At 43.0% G+C, this 17857-nt stretch overlaps 1 pseudogene; it reads right to left on the bottom strand.

Moving 5' to 3' along the window:
* Positions 1–16324, bottom strand: part of LOC109945713 (uncharacterized) — a 65883-nt pseudogene extending 49559 nt beyond the window's left edge.
* Between the last annotated feature and the right edge of the window lie 1533 nt (positions 16325–17857).

The raw sequence follows: 17857 nt of genomic DNA, 5'->3' as shown, positions 1-17857 counted from the left end.
TTAATCATGTTGGTGCAAATCGAATTCCTAAATTATATTTTAAAGTCAAAATGATGTTCCAGGGGTAGACGAAGGGGTAAACTATAAAAGAGTTTTAACCAGAAAACTATTTTAAGTAACCTTTCGATTAAACAATTACTTGACTAATTAATTAATTAAAGCATGTGTCGTGACGAAACAATGTTACTAATAAGAATGTGACGTTGTTACATAGTTGACGCGACCAAAACGAGTCAAAACAGGTTTTGCGACGCATAATATATTAAATAACTTAACAATTCATGGCTGATGAACGATGCGTCCTACGAATACTACTGAATTATGATTAAACACGTAAAACTATATTTCCAAGTTAATTAGCGAAATTCTTTTACGGGAGGTTCTTCAAAGAAATATCCCTTCCAGTTTTAATCCGAATCGTAACCCGAACAGAAAGCATATTATAAACTCGACATCTATAAGTTGTTACGTAGAATCCGTGATGACTAAAGAATTAATTCAGAACGAACACGATAAGCAGAAACACTTAATCGACATTCCGTCAAACATAAACTAAGATACTTTGAATTAGCACAATCACATGAACAGATACTTCTAAATCGTATGACTAAGATTACCAGTTTGTTTCCGATTGAACAATTACTTTATTAGTCAACAATTGAACGAGAATTACTTAGTTAATACGAGCAGCTAATGCGGAACCATTTAATAACGCGTGCGGCAATGCGCGCGACATACATGAAACAATGCTCGCGTCACGCGCGAACCACGCAAACTGCCCAGCGACGACGCGCGAATGACACGCGGATCAGCACGTAACCACGTGCAACACGTGCGCGCGATACGCGAGATAAACTAAATAAACGTCACATTTATATTAAACGAACATTAGGGCAAAATGTTTGAGTTATTATTATTTGACACAGATTTATAAAGCGTAAGTTAACTACTACAAATTAGTTTAATTAAAAGGTCTAATTAATTAACGTTAGTTAAACAAAAGTGTAACTGATGAGCAAGATGCTCGGGCGCATTGGGGATTCACCACTGATCAGGTTCGCATCAGAGACATTGGGGTGTGCGACGGCCATGTCCACAGACGGTTGATGAGCAAGATGCTCGGGAGCATTAGAGATTCACCACTGATCAGGTTCGATACATACACATGCGGCGTGTGCGCCGTGTCGTGCATGCTCAAGTGGGACATGGCCACTGTCATGGAGTATAAGGGCCTACCCCTGCAACAGATGAAAGGGAAATATGTCCTTGGGCCATTTCTATAAGTATTTTGGTGGTTAGATGTCCAACACATATTGAGTAAGTCCCTATGTGCCAAATGAGTGAGAAGTACGAAACCAAGAACAAGATATGTTTCTAGACTTAGTGAATTGTTTAACATACTGACATGTTTATATAAGTGCTAGAAACAGTGCCAAGAAAACAAGATTTGAATTGGAGAAAAGTTGGCAAAGTTCAGCCAACACCAGCTCGGGCCTGGCACACCTGACTGTTCGGTGGTGCACCGGACAGTGTTCGGTGCCCCAGGCTGGCTCGACGTCAACTTGGCGCTCTCGGGAAAAGAGGAAGGCGACATGGCTATAAATCACCGGACTATCGGGTGGTGCACCGGACTGTCCGGTGAGTCAACTGCGCCAGCAGCCAACGGTCGGCCGCGCGATCAACGCGCGACACGTGGTCCGCGCCAACGGTCGGTTGGGCACACCTGACTGTCCGGTGTGCATCGGATAGTGTCCGGTGCGCCAACCGGTCCCAAGGACCAACGATCGACTGTGCCCGGTATGGAAGGAAATCGAGCACCGGACTGCTACAGTGGTTGTCCGGTGGTGCACCGGACTGTCCGGTGCACCACTCGTAGAAGGCAAGAATTGCCTACCAAATTGATGTCCAATGGCTCCTAGCTGCCTTGGGGCTATAAAAGAGACCCCTAAGCGCATGGAGTAGTATACCAAGCATTCTCTAAGCATACTAAGACATCCAGACTCTGCCTCCACGCATTTGATTCGTTGTGTTAGTGATTTGAGCTCCGTTCGAGTTGTGAACTCCCTGTGTTGTGTTTTGAGCTCAAGTCCTGGCTTGTGTGCGTGTGTGTGTGTGCTGTGGATTGAATCTTGTGTGTGTTGTTTTTTCTCCCTTACTCTTGTGCTTCTTGTGATCAAAACTTTGTAAGGGCGAGAGGCTCCAACTTGTAGAGATTCCTCGCAAATGGGAAAAGATCTCAAAGGAAAGACCGTGGTATTCAAGTTGATCATCGGATCACTTGAAAGGGGTTGAGTGCAACCCTCGTCCATTGGGATGCCACAACGTGGAAGTAGGAAAGTGTTACTTGGCCGAACCACGAGATAAAAATCGAGTGTCTCTTGTGTTGCTCCTCTCTGTGATTGCTTGTGTTCGCAAGAGCTCGCTTCATAAATTTGATTAACTCGCACTAACCTCTTTATAATCAAGTTTTGTGGCTATTTAGTGTTTGATTTTACAGGATCACCTATTCACCCCCCCTCTAGGTGCTCTCAATTGGTATCAGAGTCGTACTCTTCATCTAAGGGACTAACCGCTCGAAGAGATGGATACTAAGGTAAAGGGGATGGTGGTCAATGACAAGGAGAAGGAGTCCCTCTTCAACGAGCCAAGGGACGACAAGCCCACTGACTCAGGTTCGAGTCACAAGAAGAGGGACGGGAAAAGAAGAGACACATCAAGAAGATCATCTACTATGACAGTGATGCATCATCTTCTTCACCAAGGGACGACGACGACTCCTCATCCAAGAAAAAGACGGTTAATCAAAACTATTCCTTTGATTATTCTCGTATTCCGTATAATTCGAATGCCCATTTACTTTCTATTCCTCTTGGAAAACCCCCACACTTTGATGGAGAGGATTACTCATTTTGGAGCCATAAAATGCGTAGTCATTTATTTTCTCTCCATCCTAGCATTTGGGAAATTGTGGAAAATGGGACGCATTTTGATAGTACGGATAATCTTGTGCTTATTAATGAACAAATTCATAAAAATGCCTAAGCTACTACTGTCTTGCTAGCATAATTTTGTAGGGATGAGTATAATAAAGTGAGTGGCTTGGACAATGCTAAGCAAATCTAGGACTCCCTCAAGATATCTCATGAGGGAAACGACGCCACAATGATCACCAAGATGGAACTAGTGGAAGGCGAGCTGGGGAGGTTCGCGATGATCAGGGGAGAGGAGCCAACACAGACCTACAACAGGCTCAAGACCCTGGTCAACAAAATCTGAAGCTACGGGAGCACAAGATGGACGGATCATGACGTCGTCCGACTCATGCTCAGGTCATTTACCGTTATTGACCCCCATCTTGCCAACCTTATTCGTGAAAACCCCAGGTACACCAAGATGACGCCCGAGGAGATCCTTGGAAAATTTGTGAGCGGGCGCATGATGGTGAAGGAGGCGCGATACGTGGACGATGTGTTAAATGGTCCACTACCCGTCTACGAGCCGCAACCCGTTGCTCTCAAAGCAACAAGCAGTAGGGAGCACTACCGAGCAAGGTAGCACAAGTGGAGGCTGTCGGGCTGAACAAGGACGAAATGGCGCTCATCATCAAGCGCTTCAAAACCGCCTTGAAAGGACGCAAGGAATACCCCAACTAGAATAAAACAAGAGGAAAGCGCTCCTGCTTCAAATGCGGTAAGACTGGTCATTTCATAGCACAATGCCCCGATAATGATAATGACCAGGGATAAGAAAAGCACAGGAAGAGGGAGAAGAAGAAGAACTACAGGAAGGCGAAGGGCAAGGCACACCTTGGAAATGAATGAGATTCTAACTGCTCTTCATCTGACTCCGACGATGAAGGTTTGGCTGCCTCGGCCTTCGATAAATCTTCGCTCTTTCCCAACGAACGTCATACTTGCCTTATGGCTAAGGAGAAGAAGGTATGCATTCGAGATACCCCCAAGTACTCTTCTTCTAGCGATGAGGAATCATCTGATGATGAAGTAGATTACACTAATTTATTTAAGGGATTAGATAGAGCTAAAGTAGACAAAATTAATGAATTAATTGATGCCCTTAATGAAAAGGATAGATTACTAGAAAAGCAAGAAGATATCTTGTATGAGGAACATGATAAATTTGTTAGTGTTCAAAAATCTCTTGCTTTAGAAATTAAAAGAAATGAAATGTTATCCTCTGAGTTGTCTGCTTGTCATGAATCTGTCTCTAGTCTAAAGGATTTAAATGATGAATTAAATGCTAAACTAGAGGAAGCAAATGCAACTAGATCATGTGTAGAACATGTAGTTATTTGCAATAGATGTAAGGACTTTGATGTTAATGCTTGTGATGAACATCTTGCTTCTATTGCTAAATTAAACGATGAGGTGGCAGGTCTTAATGCTCAACTTAAGACTTGCAAAATGGATTATGATAAACAAAAATTTGCTAGGGATGCTTACACTGTTGGTAGACACCCCTCAATTAAGGATGGGCTTGGTTTTCGAAAGGAAACCAAGAACTTAACAAGTCAAAGGACTCCCGTTATCAACAAGGAGAAAGGAAAGGCTCCTATGGCTAGTAGTCCCCAAAAGAATCATGCTTATATTTATGATAGGAAATTTACTAGGGATGCTCATAATGATATATACTATGATCATGCTATGATTGATTCTAGCTCTACTTATGATTATGGTAGAAATAGGCCTAGGCGTAATCATGTTGTGTCTCATGCGCCTAGGAGAGTTTGCAATGGTCCTACTACTATTTTCCATACTTGCAATACTTCCTTTGTACTTTTATGTAAGAATGCAAAAGTAGTTGCTAGGAAGTTGGTATCCAAATGCAAGGGAGACAAAATGTGCATTTGGGTTCCAAAAGATATTGTGACTAACCTTGTAGGACCCAACAAGAGTTGGGTACCTAAAACCCAAGCTTAAATTGCCTTGCAGGTTTATGCATCCGGGGCTCAAGCTAGATTATCGACAACGGATGCACGAACCACATGATGGGGGAGAAGAAAATGTTCACCTCCTACATCAAAAACAAGGATTCCTAGGATTCAATCATCTTTGGAGATGGGAACCAAGGCAAGGTCAAAGGATTGGGAAAGATAGCCATCACATCCGAGCATTCTATCTCTAATGTGTTTTTAGTTGAATCGCTCGGATATAATTTGTTATCTGTGAGTCAATTATGTAACATGGGTTATAATTGTTTATTCACAAATGTAGATGTATCTGTCTTTAGAAGGAGTGATGGTTCATTAGCTTTTAAGGGTGTAGTAGACGGCAAGCTTTATTTAGTTGATTTTTTGAATGAGAATGCCGATCTAGATGCATGCTTAATAGCTAAGACTAATATGTGCTGGCTTTGGCATCGCCGTCTAGCACATGTTGGGATGAAGAACCTTCATAAGCTTCAAAAGGGAGATCATGTGTTAGGACTAACTGATGTCTGTTTTGAGAAAGACAGACCTTGTGCAGCATGTCAGGCAGGGAAACAGGTGGGAAGCACTCATCACAGCAAGAATGTGATGATGACATCAACACCACTGGAGCTTCTTCACATGGATCTCTTTGGACCCATTGCCTACCTCAGCATCGGGGGAAGTAAGTATGGTCTTGTAATTGTTGATGATTTTCCCCGCTTCACTTGGGTATTCTTTCTACAGGATAAGTCAGAAACCCAAGGGACTCTAAAGCGCTTCTTAAGGAGAGCTCAAAATGAATTTGAGCTAAAGGTGAAGAAGATAAGAAGCGACAATGGGTCTAAGTTCAAAAATCTACAAGTTGAAGAGTTTCTTGAGGAGGAAGGCATCAATCACGAGTTCTCTGCTCCCTACACACCACAACAAAACGGTGTGGTAGAGAGGAAGAATAGGACGCTAATTGACATGGCGAGAACAATGCTTGGAGAGTTCAAGACGCCTGAGCGGTTTTGTTCGGAAGCTGTGAACACAACCTGTCACGCCATAAACCGGCTCTATCTGCATCGCCTTCTCAAGAAGACCTCCTACAAACTCCTTACTGGTAACAAACCCAATGTCTCTTACTTTCGTATATTTGGGAGCAAATGCTACATTCTGGTGAAGAAAGGTAGACATTCTAAATTTGCTCCCAAAGTAGTAGAAGGGTTTTTACTAGGATATGACTCAAATACAAAGGCGTATAGGGTCTTCAACAAATCATCGGGATTAGTTGAAGTCTCTAGCAACGTTGTATTTGATGAGACTAATGGCTCTCCAAGAGAGCAAGTTGATCTTGATGACATAGATGAAGATGAAGTTCCGACGACCGCAATACGAACGATGGCGATAGGAGATGTGTGACCACAGGAAATGCAGGAACAAGATCAACCTTCTTCCTCGACACTGGTGCATCCCCCAACTCAAGACGACGTACAGGGTACCTCAGGAAGAGGAGGAGGATCAAGGGGGAGGACAGGAAAAACAGGTTGTAGAGGAAGAAGCACCACAAGCCCCTCCAACTCAAGTTCGGGCGTCAATCCAAAGACATCACCCCGTCGACTAGATTTTGGGTGACATCAGCAAGGGAGTAACCACTCGCTCACGATTAGCTACTTTTTGTGAGCATTACTCGTTTGTCTCTTCTATTGAGCCTTTCAGGGTAGAAGAGTCCTTGCAGGATCCAGACTGGGTTTTAGCCATGCAGGAAGAGCTCAACAACTTCAAAAGAAATGAAGTCTGGAGCCTGGTGCCGCGTCTAAAGCAAAACGTTGTGGGAACCAAGTGGGTGTTCCGCAACAAGCAAGACGAGCACAGAGTGGTGACAAAAAACAAGGCTCGACTTGTGGCAAAAGGTTATGCCCAAGTCGTAGGTTTGGATTTCGAGGAGACTTTTGCTCCTGTGGCTAGGCTAGAGTCAATTCGAATTTTATTAGCCTATGCTGCTCACCACTCTTTTAGGCTATTTTAAATGGACGTGAAGAGCGCCTTCCTCAATGGGCCGTTCAAGGAGGAGTTATACGTGGAACAACCCCCTGGCTTTGAGGATGACAGGTATCCCGACCATGTATATAACCTCTCTAAGGCGCTCTATGGACTTAAGCAAGCCCCAAGAGCATGGTATGAATGCCTTAGAGATTTCCTTCTTTCTAATGCTTTCAAGGTTGGGAAAGCCGATCCCACTCTTTTCACAAAGACATGCAATGGTGATCTTTTTGTTTGCCAAATTTATGTCAATGACATAATATTTGGTTCTACTAATCAAAAGTCTTGTGAGGAGTTTAGCAGGGTGATGATGCAAAAGTTCGAGATGTCGATGATGGGCGAGTTGACCTACTTCCTTGGATTCCAAGTGAAGCAACTCAAGGACATCACTTTCATCTCCCAAACGAAGTACACTCAAGATCTTCTCAAGAGGTTTGGGATGAAGGACGCCAAGCCCGCAAAGACACCAATGGGAACTAACGGGCATCTTGACCTCAACAAAGGAGGTAAGTCCGTTGATCAAAAGACATACCGGTCAATGATAAGTTCATTACTTTATCTTTTTGCTAGTAGACTGGACATTATGCTTAGTGTATGCATGTGTGCTAGATTTCAATTCGACCCCAAGAAATGTCACCTTGTGGTCGTTAAGCGAATTCTTAGGTATTTAGTTTCTACGCCTTGCTTCGGGATCTGGTATCCAAAGGGGTCTACCTTTGACTTGATTGGATACTCAGACTCCGATTATGCCGGGTGCAAGGTTGATAGGAAGAGCACATGAGGGACGTGCCAATTTCTAGGAAGGTCCCTGTTGTCCTGGAGTTCAAAGAAACAAACATCTGTTTCCCTATCCACCGCTGAGGCCGAGTACGTTGCCGCAGGACAGTGTTGCACGCAACTACTTTGGATGAGGCAAACCCTTTGGGACTTTGGCTACAATTTGAGCAAAGTCCCACTCCTATGTGACAATGAGAGTGCAATCCGCTTGGTGGATAATCCTGTTGAACACAGCCGCACTAAGCACATAGACATCCGACATCACTTCCTGAGGGATCACCAGTAAAAGGGAGATATCGATGTGTATTACATTGGCGCCGAGAACCAGCTAGTCGATATCTTCACCAAGCCTTTAGATGAGAAAAGATTTTGCAGGTTGCGTAGTGAGCTAAATGTCTTAGATTCGCGTAACTTGGATTGATCTATAGCATACATGTAGTCTATGCCTTTGATCATGTTACTTTGAGCATTTACATTATTCGTTGTATATTTCTGGTGCTCAAGTTGTACAAGTCATCCCCGGACCTCACAAGTCCGTATGCACATGATGCACATATTTAGGGGGAGATGTGCTACAACTTGACCCTTTTGAGACTAACGTGTTTGGTTGAGTACACTTGATGTAGTCTCAAAAGTACATTGAAAGGGAAAGTGAACTTGGACGACTAAAAGACTTCCACTGCACTCCGGTATTAGTGTATTCAATTCCAAGTTCATACTCGTGCTCTCATTGCCTTTTTGCTCTTTTTTTGACATTTTGGTGAGGCAATGGGGTTAGGGGGCCAAGAATGATCTCGTTTTGGTGCTTAATACCAAAGGGGGAGAAATTAAGGGCCAAAGCAACTGGATCAGCCAACCACTTGTGAATTTTGAAAATAGAGGAGTTAGAATTTGGTTTTTGTCAAAATACTCTTATTGCAAAATTTGGCCTCTTATGGGGGAGAGTTTTGATTATGGGAAAAAGGGGGAGTTTTTGGCACTTGATCAATTTTACTCTTGGAATATCTGTCAATTTGCCCAAACAAGTGTGTTTAACTTAGAGATAGGAAAAAGAATTTGATTTGCAAAAACAAACCAAGTGGTGGCAAAGAGTGATCCAAATATGCCAAATCTTAAGTAAAAAGGGAATTGGTCTTCATTTGCATTAATGTTGCACTTCTTTTGTTGCTTTTTGATGTGTTGGCATAAATCACCAAAAAGGGGGAGATTGAAAGGGAAATGTGTCCTTGGGCCATTTCTATAAGTGTTGGGGACTTGTTCTCAAATGCTATGAGTTAAGAACAAGGCAACACAGAATGTTAAAGGTTAATGCCCTTCGTCCTTCGAAGCATTATCTCTCTTAGGATATAATGATCTCCAGACGAAGGTCATGAAGGACGTACCTTCATCATCGCAGTTTATATTAATGAAAGAAGAAGCATATGAAACATGAGAAGTAACATGAATAATCACATGACATCATTTATATATCTTTATTATATCATCATGAATAAGCATAAACAATATTGAATTACATTTGTACCTTCAGCTTGATAGAAGGCAAAAGTCCAAGCTTGACGCACGAGCAAATACAAGTCAGCGTGAACAGTATGGGGGTACTGTTCATCTATTTATAGGCACAGGGCGCAGCCTGTGTAAAATTACATTCATGCCCTTTATGTTTACTATTGACGTAAGGACAATACAACGAGGACTAGATAGCCTTTTCTCCTTTAAGTCGGTTCCTTTTCCTGCCGCTGAGCCGAAGCTCCCCTGCACGTAGCTTCGGAGCTGCATCATCCTTCGTCTTGACCATGCTTTTCATATTGCGTACAGTTTCATTCTGAGTCTGAAGGTACCTGTACATGTATTACACTTGGGAAACATTGTTAAATCATGTTTTTGAGGACCTTCGGAAGACGAAGGCCCCCAACAGTAGCCCCTCGCAGTATTAATTTATTATAACAACGAATTCAGACTGCGACATGAACGAAGGCCTTAAGCCGAAGGTCTGAAAAAACACCTTCCCTTTGCTAGAATAGCAATAGTTAATGACAGATGGGGTCCACCAAGTTGCAAAGCATTGGGCGTATAAATATGAACCCACACCGGCAACATTTGATACGCCATTTGTACCGTTTACGTTATTTTCTCAAACTTTTTAGCTCTTGCTCACTAGCTCTCGCCTGATTTTCAAGCTTTTCGAGCTTCGATTTAAAGACGTGTTTTCACCATGTCCGGGGAAAAGATGATTGAAGAAAAGAAGATGACTGCAGAGACGAAGCTAACTGAGGAAACAAAGTTGTTTGAAGAAAAGAAAGTTGCGAATCCCTTTATCGCCGGGTTTATTGAGTCTATGTCAAAAACAAACACAGAGAAGATTACTAAAGAGATACTAGAAGGTTTCTGTGAAGATACTTATGACAGTGATAGTTATGGTGTGGAAAGTGGGATGAAGATTCTGAAGAACGGCCCTGGCGACCAAGCCATGCTGTCTTCGAAAAATCGACTATTAAACAGAGTCATCTTGACAACATGAGAGGAAGGTACTTTCGTGACATGTCTATCGTGAGAGCTGGCGGAGACAACATCGTCCCTGCCCCTGAGGAAAATGAAGTTGTTATCTACCAAAGCTTTTTAAGACTGGTCTTCGGTTCCCTTTGAGCAAGTTTGTGGTTGAAGTGCTGAAGATATACCAGATCTTCCCTCATCAGATCACCCCCGAAGCTATAATGAGGATGGGGATTTTTGTCTAGGCTGCAAGGAGTCAGGGGCTAGAGCCAAGCGCGAAGTGCTTCTGTAGTATGCATGAGCTTTTATATGAGATGAAGGCTACTGGCAAAAAATAGTACCACAACAACTTCGATTGTTATGGATTTATTGCTCGCCCCAACGCAAGCCACCCGGTGCCAACATTCCGGAAGAGATGGCCCGGAGCCTGGATGGAGGAGTGGTTTTATGTTAAAAATAATTTAAAGGCAAGGGAAGACATCAAAGAAATCATCCAGCGCCCCATCTGGTCTCGCTTCGGCCTCCGAAGGCCGAAGGTGGAAATTGATGGCAATGTCGGAGCATGTTAGAGGGCTTTTAGCACTGTTTGTGACTTCATTGGCACAAGGGATTTGATTCAAGAGCATATATCCTTCAGGGTATGGCCACTTGTGGAAAGCTGGGATATGTCGAAGGAGACCACCACCGATTCTAGTGATGGTGGTCTGGTCCGACTGAAGTATACCTTCAGATTTAGGGAGAAGTTTGATGAGCCAAACGACGACTGGCTGAAGTGTATTGAAGCTACCAGCGATGAGCTACTTGGAGCATACTCCAAGGCCGAAGATAATGCTCTGTCCGCAACCTTTGGAGGTCGGGGCAAGAAAAGATTAAACAGGGTATTTGATGCTATTGGCTTCGTATACCCTGATTACCGTTACCTGCTGTGAGGGCAAGAGAAAAAGAGGAAATTTGACGCTTCGGTCACCCCAGCTGAGCCAAAGAGCAAAAAGGTGAAGGTTCTGACCCACCGGTCGCGTTATATTGAACCGACCGTAGTACCTGAATTTGGCGTAGGGTCCTCTTCAGCTGTCGAAGCAAAACAAACTGCTCCGATTGTGCAGAGCACTGAAGAGCCAACTGTAGTGCCGAAGGTGCCTACAGTCAGGCCAACCATATCTAAAGATGATAAGGCCGAAGAGCCACAGGCGGAAGAAACAATGAAAATGCCAGAAATTCTGAGCCCTTCAATAGAGGCAAAACTGTTGAAGGCACAAAAAGCTTCTGCCGCAACTCCTAAGAGGAGGAGAATGGCCAGCGTGCTAGATGTTGTGCTAGAGACTACAAAGGTCTTGAGCCCCGCTCCTTCAAAGAAAATTGCCGAAGCTACCAAAGCGCAAACTGAAGTTGAAGCTGGGCAGGCCAAAGCCGAAGCCGAGGCTGGGCCCTCAATGCCCAGTGAGACGAAGGCTGTCACGTCTGAAGTCCAAACTGATCAGCAAACTTTGGATACCATTCTGACAGCAGGGCAAGATATGGCAGAAAGGGCAAAATCTCCTACCTCTGAAGCGCCAGCCGAAGCTGTTGATTACATTTATCGACATGCTTCGGGGAAGAAATTGTCCGAAGATGAAATCACGGAAGCATGGCATTATGCTCAAAAACTGAAATATCCGAAAGGAGCCTTAGGGTTTAATGGCAGTAATGAAGATGATTTCATGTACTGTCTCCTGGACAATAAATAAATATCTGTTTGCCGGGAGATAGTTAAAAGCATGGGATTTTTGAAGCTGGAAGATGGCCTTTCAATTTTGTCGAAGGATGATCTTGCTAACAGCCTAGCATACAATAGTATAAAGGTATAGAAATTAACTTTGAATTTGAGAATGAAGTATTTTATTTGTCATGCTCAATTCTTTCCTCCTCTTTGTATGGCTTAATTCTTAGTAATGCCCTTAGGGCGCAGAAGAATATTGAAGACGAAGGCTATACAATGGCTCTTAATAACCTTCGTTCAGTGGTGATTGAATTGAGAAACGAAGGTATGGAAAAAGACAAAATCTTAATTTCATTGGTGAACAAAGTAAAGGAAGACGAAGCTAATTTCAAAGCTCAGGCCAAAGCTCAGAAAACTGAAATTGAAGACCTTCGGAGACAACTGGCCGAAGCTAAGGAAAACTGCGCATTCGCACAGGCTAATCAAGAAATCAGCGAATATTGGAAAATTATCTAGAGAAAAATGTTAAAGAACTTTGCGAATCCAAGGAAAGGTGCTTCGAGAAATCCTTGGATTGCATGAGAAAATTTAAAACTAGCTTCGCCAAAGTGGGTGCCTACTCTGTTGAAGAAAACTTCATACGAGGCGACCCCGAAGGCGTCATTGACTAGATAAATGGAGAAGCTGAAGCCTTCGAAGAAATTTTGAGTGATCGCGGGGATGTTTGCGCGTTTTCTGGTGCGTGGGGGATTTCAGCCATCTTGGAGAAGGCCGGATGCGATCACATTAAAGCCATAGCCCAGGCCGAAACCACCTTCTCCGTAGATGATATGAAGAATCCTTCAGCTGAAGCAACCTTAATGGGCGGGAAATTTTACAATGATGTCTGGGTGAATGGTGGTCGAGAGATGGCACATGAAATTATAAATAAGAGTGAAAAGACACCCATGACGCCCGAGCAGAAGCAAGACAAGCTGAAGAAGCCGTAGAACGCGAAAGGCATATAGGTATTGTTGGGGACTTGTTCTCAAATGCTATGAGTTAAGAACAAGGCAACACAGAAAGAAGTTAATGGTTAATGCCCTTCGTCCTTCGAAGCATTATTTCCCTTAGGATATAACGATCTTTGGACGAAGGTCGTGAAGGACGTACCTTCGTCATCACAGTTTACATTGATGAAAGAAGAAGCATATGAAACATGAGAAATAACATGAATAATCATATAACATCATTTATATGTCCTTATTATATAATCATGGATGAATAAGAACAATATTGAATTACATTTGTACCTTCGGCTTGACAGAAGGCAAAAGTTCAAGCGTGACGCACGAGCGAGTACAAGTCAGCGTGAATAGTACGGGGGTACTGTTCATCTATTTATAGGCACAGGGCGCAGCCTGTGTAAAATTACATTCATGCCCTTTACGTTTACTATTGACTTAAGGAAAATCCATCGAGGACTAGATGGCCTTTTCCCCTTTAAGTCGGTTCCTTTTCCTGCCGCTGAGCCGAAGCTCCATTGCGCGTAGCTTCGAAGCTGCGTCAACCTTTGTCTCGACCATGCTTTCCATATCGTGTACAGTTTTATTCCAAGTTCTAAGGTACCTGTATATATATTACACTTTGGAAACATTGTTAAATCATGTTTTTGAGGACCTTCAGAAGACGAAGGTCCCCAACAGGTATTATTTTTTGGTTTTTTAGTTTCGGTACTTGCTTTGTGGCTTCGAACTAATCAATTTTTACTACTTCAGCTGAACTATCTCCGCCGCCAGAACCGTACGATCCCCTAGATGATCCAGAAATGAAGGAAGCGATGGACATTATAAACATGGCCGACTCCATTATTGACGAAGTTGTCGATAAACTTTTAAACGAAGTTGCAGAAAAAGTTCTCAAAGAAGAATAGATTTCATTGTAATAATATTTTGAAATGCTCGATGTATGGGACAATGGAATGAACATTAAGCTTCTATTGTAACAAGACTATGTAATATTTGATGTGTGTAATTTTGAATCGAATATGTAAACTATTGTAATTTATATCTTTGCGATGCATGAAACTTACGCACATACCGTTTTTCAGCCTTCGGCGAAAAAACACCTTCCCTTCTTTTTGTCACACCCGGATTTCAGGGATCCAAAGCCCGGGCGCGAACATAATCACCAGGTGTGCTGGGACCAAGTCTCACACATATGATGAATCATGGCACAGGATCGAATGTCACATCTTTACTACATTACAGGAGTTCTATACAAAAAAAATAAATAATTACATTATAAGGAGACAACGGTCCAGCAACCCAAAGTTGACTGGGAGACGACGGCCTAGACCTCTCACGAACTCGCCACAACATCCTCCAAGCGCCTCATCTTGTGGTACCTATTCTTGACCTGTGGGGGGTGTGAGACAGCAAGAGTGAGCTCACATACGTTCATCGCTCAACAAGTTGTGGGGAATAATGTGCATGAACTCGCCAAAGGTGGGAGCTCACGTGAAGTGTAAGGCTTACCAAAGAGGATGGTTAGAGCTGAGCATTGCTTTTAAAGTTGGTCAAAATTTTATTAGCAATTACTAAGTATAAGTAAATACCAACCCAATTAAATAGTAGAACAGAAGTAACAACATCACCTGCGATGCAATGCATATGACAAATTGAATTTAAGTTCCATAAATTAATCATGTGAGTGTCCGAGCTGCTCATGACCGTGAGCACGGCTAGTATACCAGTTTTACACTCTGCAGAGGTTGCGCATCTTTACCCACAAGTCATGTTACCCATCTGGCAAGGGATCGCGACTTCCCATACACCTCTACTGAGGAGGTGAGGCAGGGTAACACTACGAGGCCTTTACAAAGTTCCACTAGCTTCAGAAAACCCGCTACAGTTTATAGGAAGCTCCAATGCAGGGTTCTTGCCTGACCGCCATCGCAGCAAAATCAACCAAGGACCTCCCTACACTGACCACTCCCCTACTGCCCTTGCCCCTTTCGGGTAAGGTAGTCCTCCACTAGCTTTCCTAATTAATCAGCCAAGGGCGTCCATAAACCCTTGTGGTAGCACTGTTTTCCCGGGTGGTTCTCCATGTTCCAATTAACATAATGATCTTATCATGAACAGTAAATAATAACTGATAATAAAAGATAATCATGAATAAAATGTATCTCTATACCCAAAACCACATAAAGCAATAGCAGGTACTACCCGAAAATCCAGTGGCGAACAAGGTATAAAGATAGTCAAACTAGGGTAACCTATTGGGTCCCATCAAAATTAACCTATGCAGATCATTATGATTAATTAGAACATGACTGGGTAAAAAGAAGTGATCAAGGGCACAACTTGCCTGGGACTTGAGATTCCAGGTACCAACTTGCTCTTCAGATGACACGTGACCTCACTGCTAGTCGTAGCAATACAGACAAACATGGTATATGCAAAATTAACATCACACCATACAAAAGAATAAACTGCGTAATAATAATCTACGCGAAGCTACGAGATCGTGGGTTCGAGAGGCACTATAATCGGAGTTATGGCTAAGAAGTTATGGTTTTACCAGGTTCTAAGTGATTAATCAATAAACTATATATTATGATGATTAAAATCAATTATGTGAGAAAGATATAACTAACTTAACCTTCAATCTAAGTTACCACAGAATCATATACCAGTAGATGGTCCAAATTAAAATCCTAGATTAACTCACATTAAATATGGTAATCCAATAATCATAGGTTGGATAAATTAATTAATTGTTTTTGATAGCATGTTACATGGTAAAATGATGTTACTATGGTGTAGGTAATATTAGTACGAGTCCAACATAATTCGAACGGGTCAAATCGGATTTAAAGTGTACAAGTTATGATTTTCTTAAGGTTTTATGTATTTGATATAAGATTAATTAGGAAATAAATTTTAAAGTGGCTTTCATGTCAAATCAGTGGCACTATTTGATAAACAATAATATTATAAAATTATAGAAACTGAAATGGACTCATTTGAACTCAATATGAATTTTCTATGATTAATACAAGTTCTAGTATTTATTTTTTCACTAAAAATCCATTTCTAATATATTTTCTCTGATATTCCAACTCTCTGGACTGGGCGCACAATTATTAAAAACAGCAGGGGCTAACTCGCAAATCTCCCCAAGACTCGAGATTCCCGCATAAGGATGGCGGGTTGATTTCGATAAAGTTTAAGGGCTCTTTTGTAAAGTTGTCGGCCGAAGAGGTATCTAGGGTTTTCGGCCGTAGGATTAGATCTGGACGGCAACCAAAAGAGCTTGAGTTGGTAACAGATCGCGCGCGTTGGATCAAGATCTAATGGTGCCTATTTTAAACACTAAGGATCCGATCATAGCAGTCGGCTCACGATCCAGCGATCCACGCACGCCATGATCGAACCGTTATCGCCCATCTAATCTCCACCCTCCATCTCGGATCCGATGGTTCACAGGGTTCTTCTTCCCAGAAACCCCACGGCGGCGCCCGCTCGGGTACGGAGAAGCCATGGCCGCGCGCCTCACCGGTGGCGACCACCCGGCGATTCCTACCCCAATACAACCCCCGTCTAGTGCCGAGCGTATAGAAGATCACGACGAACCGGGTGGGGCAATTCTTACCGACAATCGTGATGCGGTTGAGGCCGGCCACGGCACGGGTATTCTCGCGGCGGAGCAGAGTCACTGATGATCATTTCTAGTGGCTACGGGGTCCTTCCTCGCCCACCGATGCCACCACCAGTTTCCACGCTCGTCTCCGAACCCCAAGGTGCAACTTTCTAGCCCCCAGCAACGGCGTGATCCCGATTAGCCAATGGCGGCGCAACGACCACACGGAGGATTCAAGCGCGCTAGGGGAGGGCGAGGTCAAGAAGATTAATATAGGCGCGAGAACCGGGCAGTAGGTTAGCTGAGCCCTCGGTCAGACGATAAAGCCCGCCCGCCATGCGGAACTCGCCCCCAGAAAATCGTCGGAGTCGGTTTGGTCAGCGCGTGGTTCGCGGGGGAGCTGCGGAGCGTGCGGACCTGGAAGATCTACAGGGAGAGCTCCTGACATGTGGGCCCGCGCTATCAGTGCCCACGGAAACCGAGCACGCGCGCGGAGTGCACGAGAGACTGGCCCGTGGGGCCCTACTGTCGGCGCCCGTGGGATGGAGTGGGCTGCGCGAGGGAAAACAGTATATGGGCCGAATTGGGTGTTCTGAGCCCAGTTAGAGTTTTACTTCTTTCTCTTTTCTTTTTTTTATTTTTCTTTCCTTCTTTTCCAATTCAAATTCAAATTTCCAAATTAATTTCAACCTTGTGGCCAATTCGCTCTTATTTTATATTGTGTCATGATAAGTTTCCATTTGGAGATATATATTATTTATACTTTTATATCACATAATATTTGTTTGCTTCTCTTCTTAAATTTTAGAATCTCTTTTAAGTTTTGAATTCCACTTTGGACTTGTTACTATATTCCTTATCACGAAATGCACACACAAAAAACAATATCCAGCATGATGCATGATTTATTTGAGTGTCTTTTGTTAATTATTTATTTGTTTAATTGTGGTGTTCACATGAAATGAGAAACATAGATAACTCATAGATGTATACGGAATACAATTTCTCTGCTTAGACTCTATTTACAAAGTAGGTGTTACAAATCCTACCCCCCTTAAAAATAATCTCGTCCTCGAGATTTGTAAGGAAAGGGATACCGAATGATTGGTTTGTAGTTCGGTTTCAAAAATCTAGAGTCTCGTTTTTTTTCTATAGTGGATAATTAGGAGAGCATAGGTATTCGGCTACTTATTATGCAGGATATAATAGATAGATAGGTTAGGGCAAGAATAGCCAAGGGTAAGAAAGTTTATGGTGAGGAAGATCATTCGTGTTGGGTGGTAATGCATCTGAAGATTGAGTTTGACTTCTCTCTTTCC

The sequence above is a fragment of the Zea mays genome, chromosome 4 (genome assembly GCF_902167145.1).
Source record: "Zea mays cultivar B73 chromosome 4, Zm-B73-REFERENCE-NAM-5.0, whole genome shotgun sequence".
In the NCBI taxonomy this organism is placed as follows: domain Eukaryota; kingdom Viridiplantae; phylum Streptophyta; class Magnoliopsida; order Poales; family Poaceae; genus Zea; species Zea mays.
The sequence above is the reverse complement of the archived record's forward strand: the minus strand, read 5'-3'. Positions and strand labels throughout refer to the sequence as shown.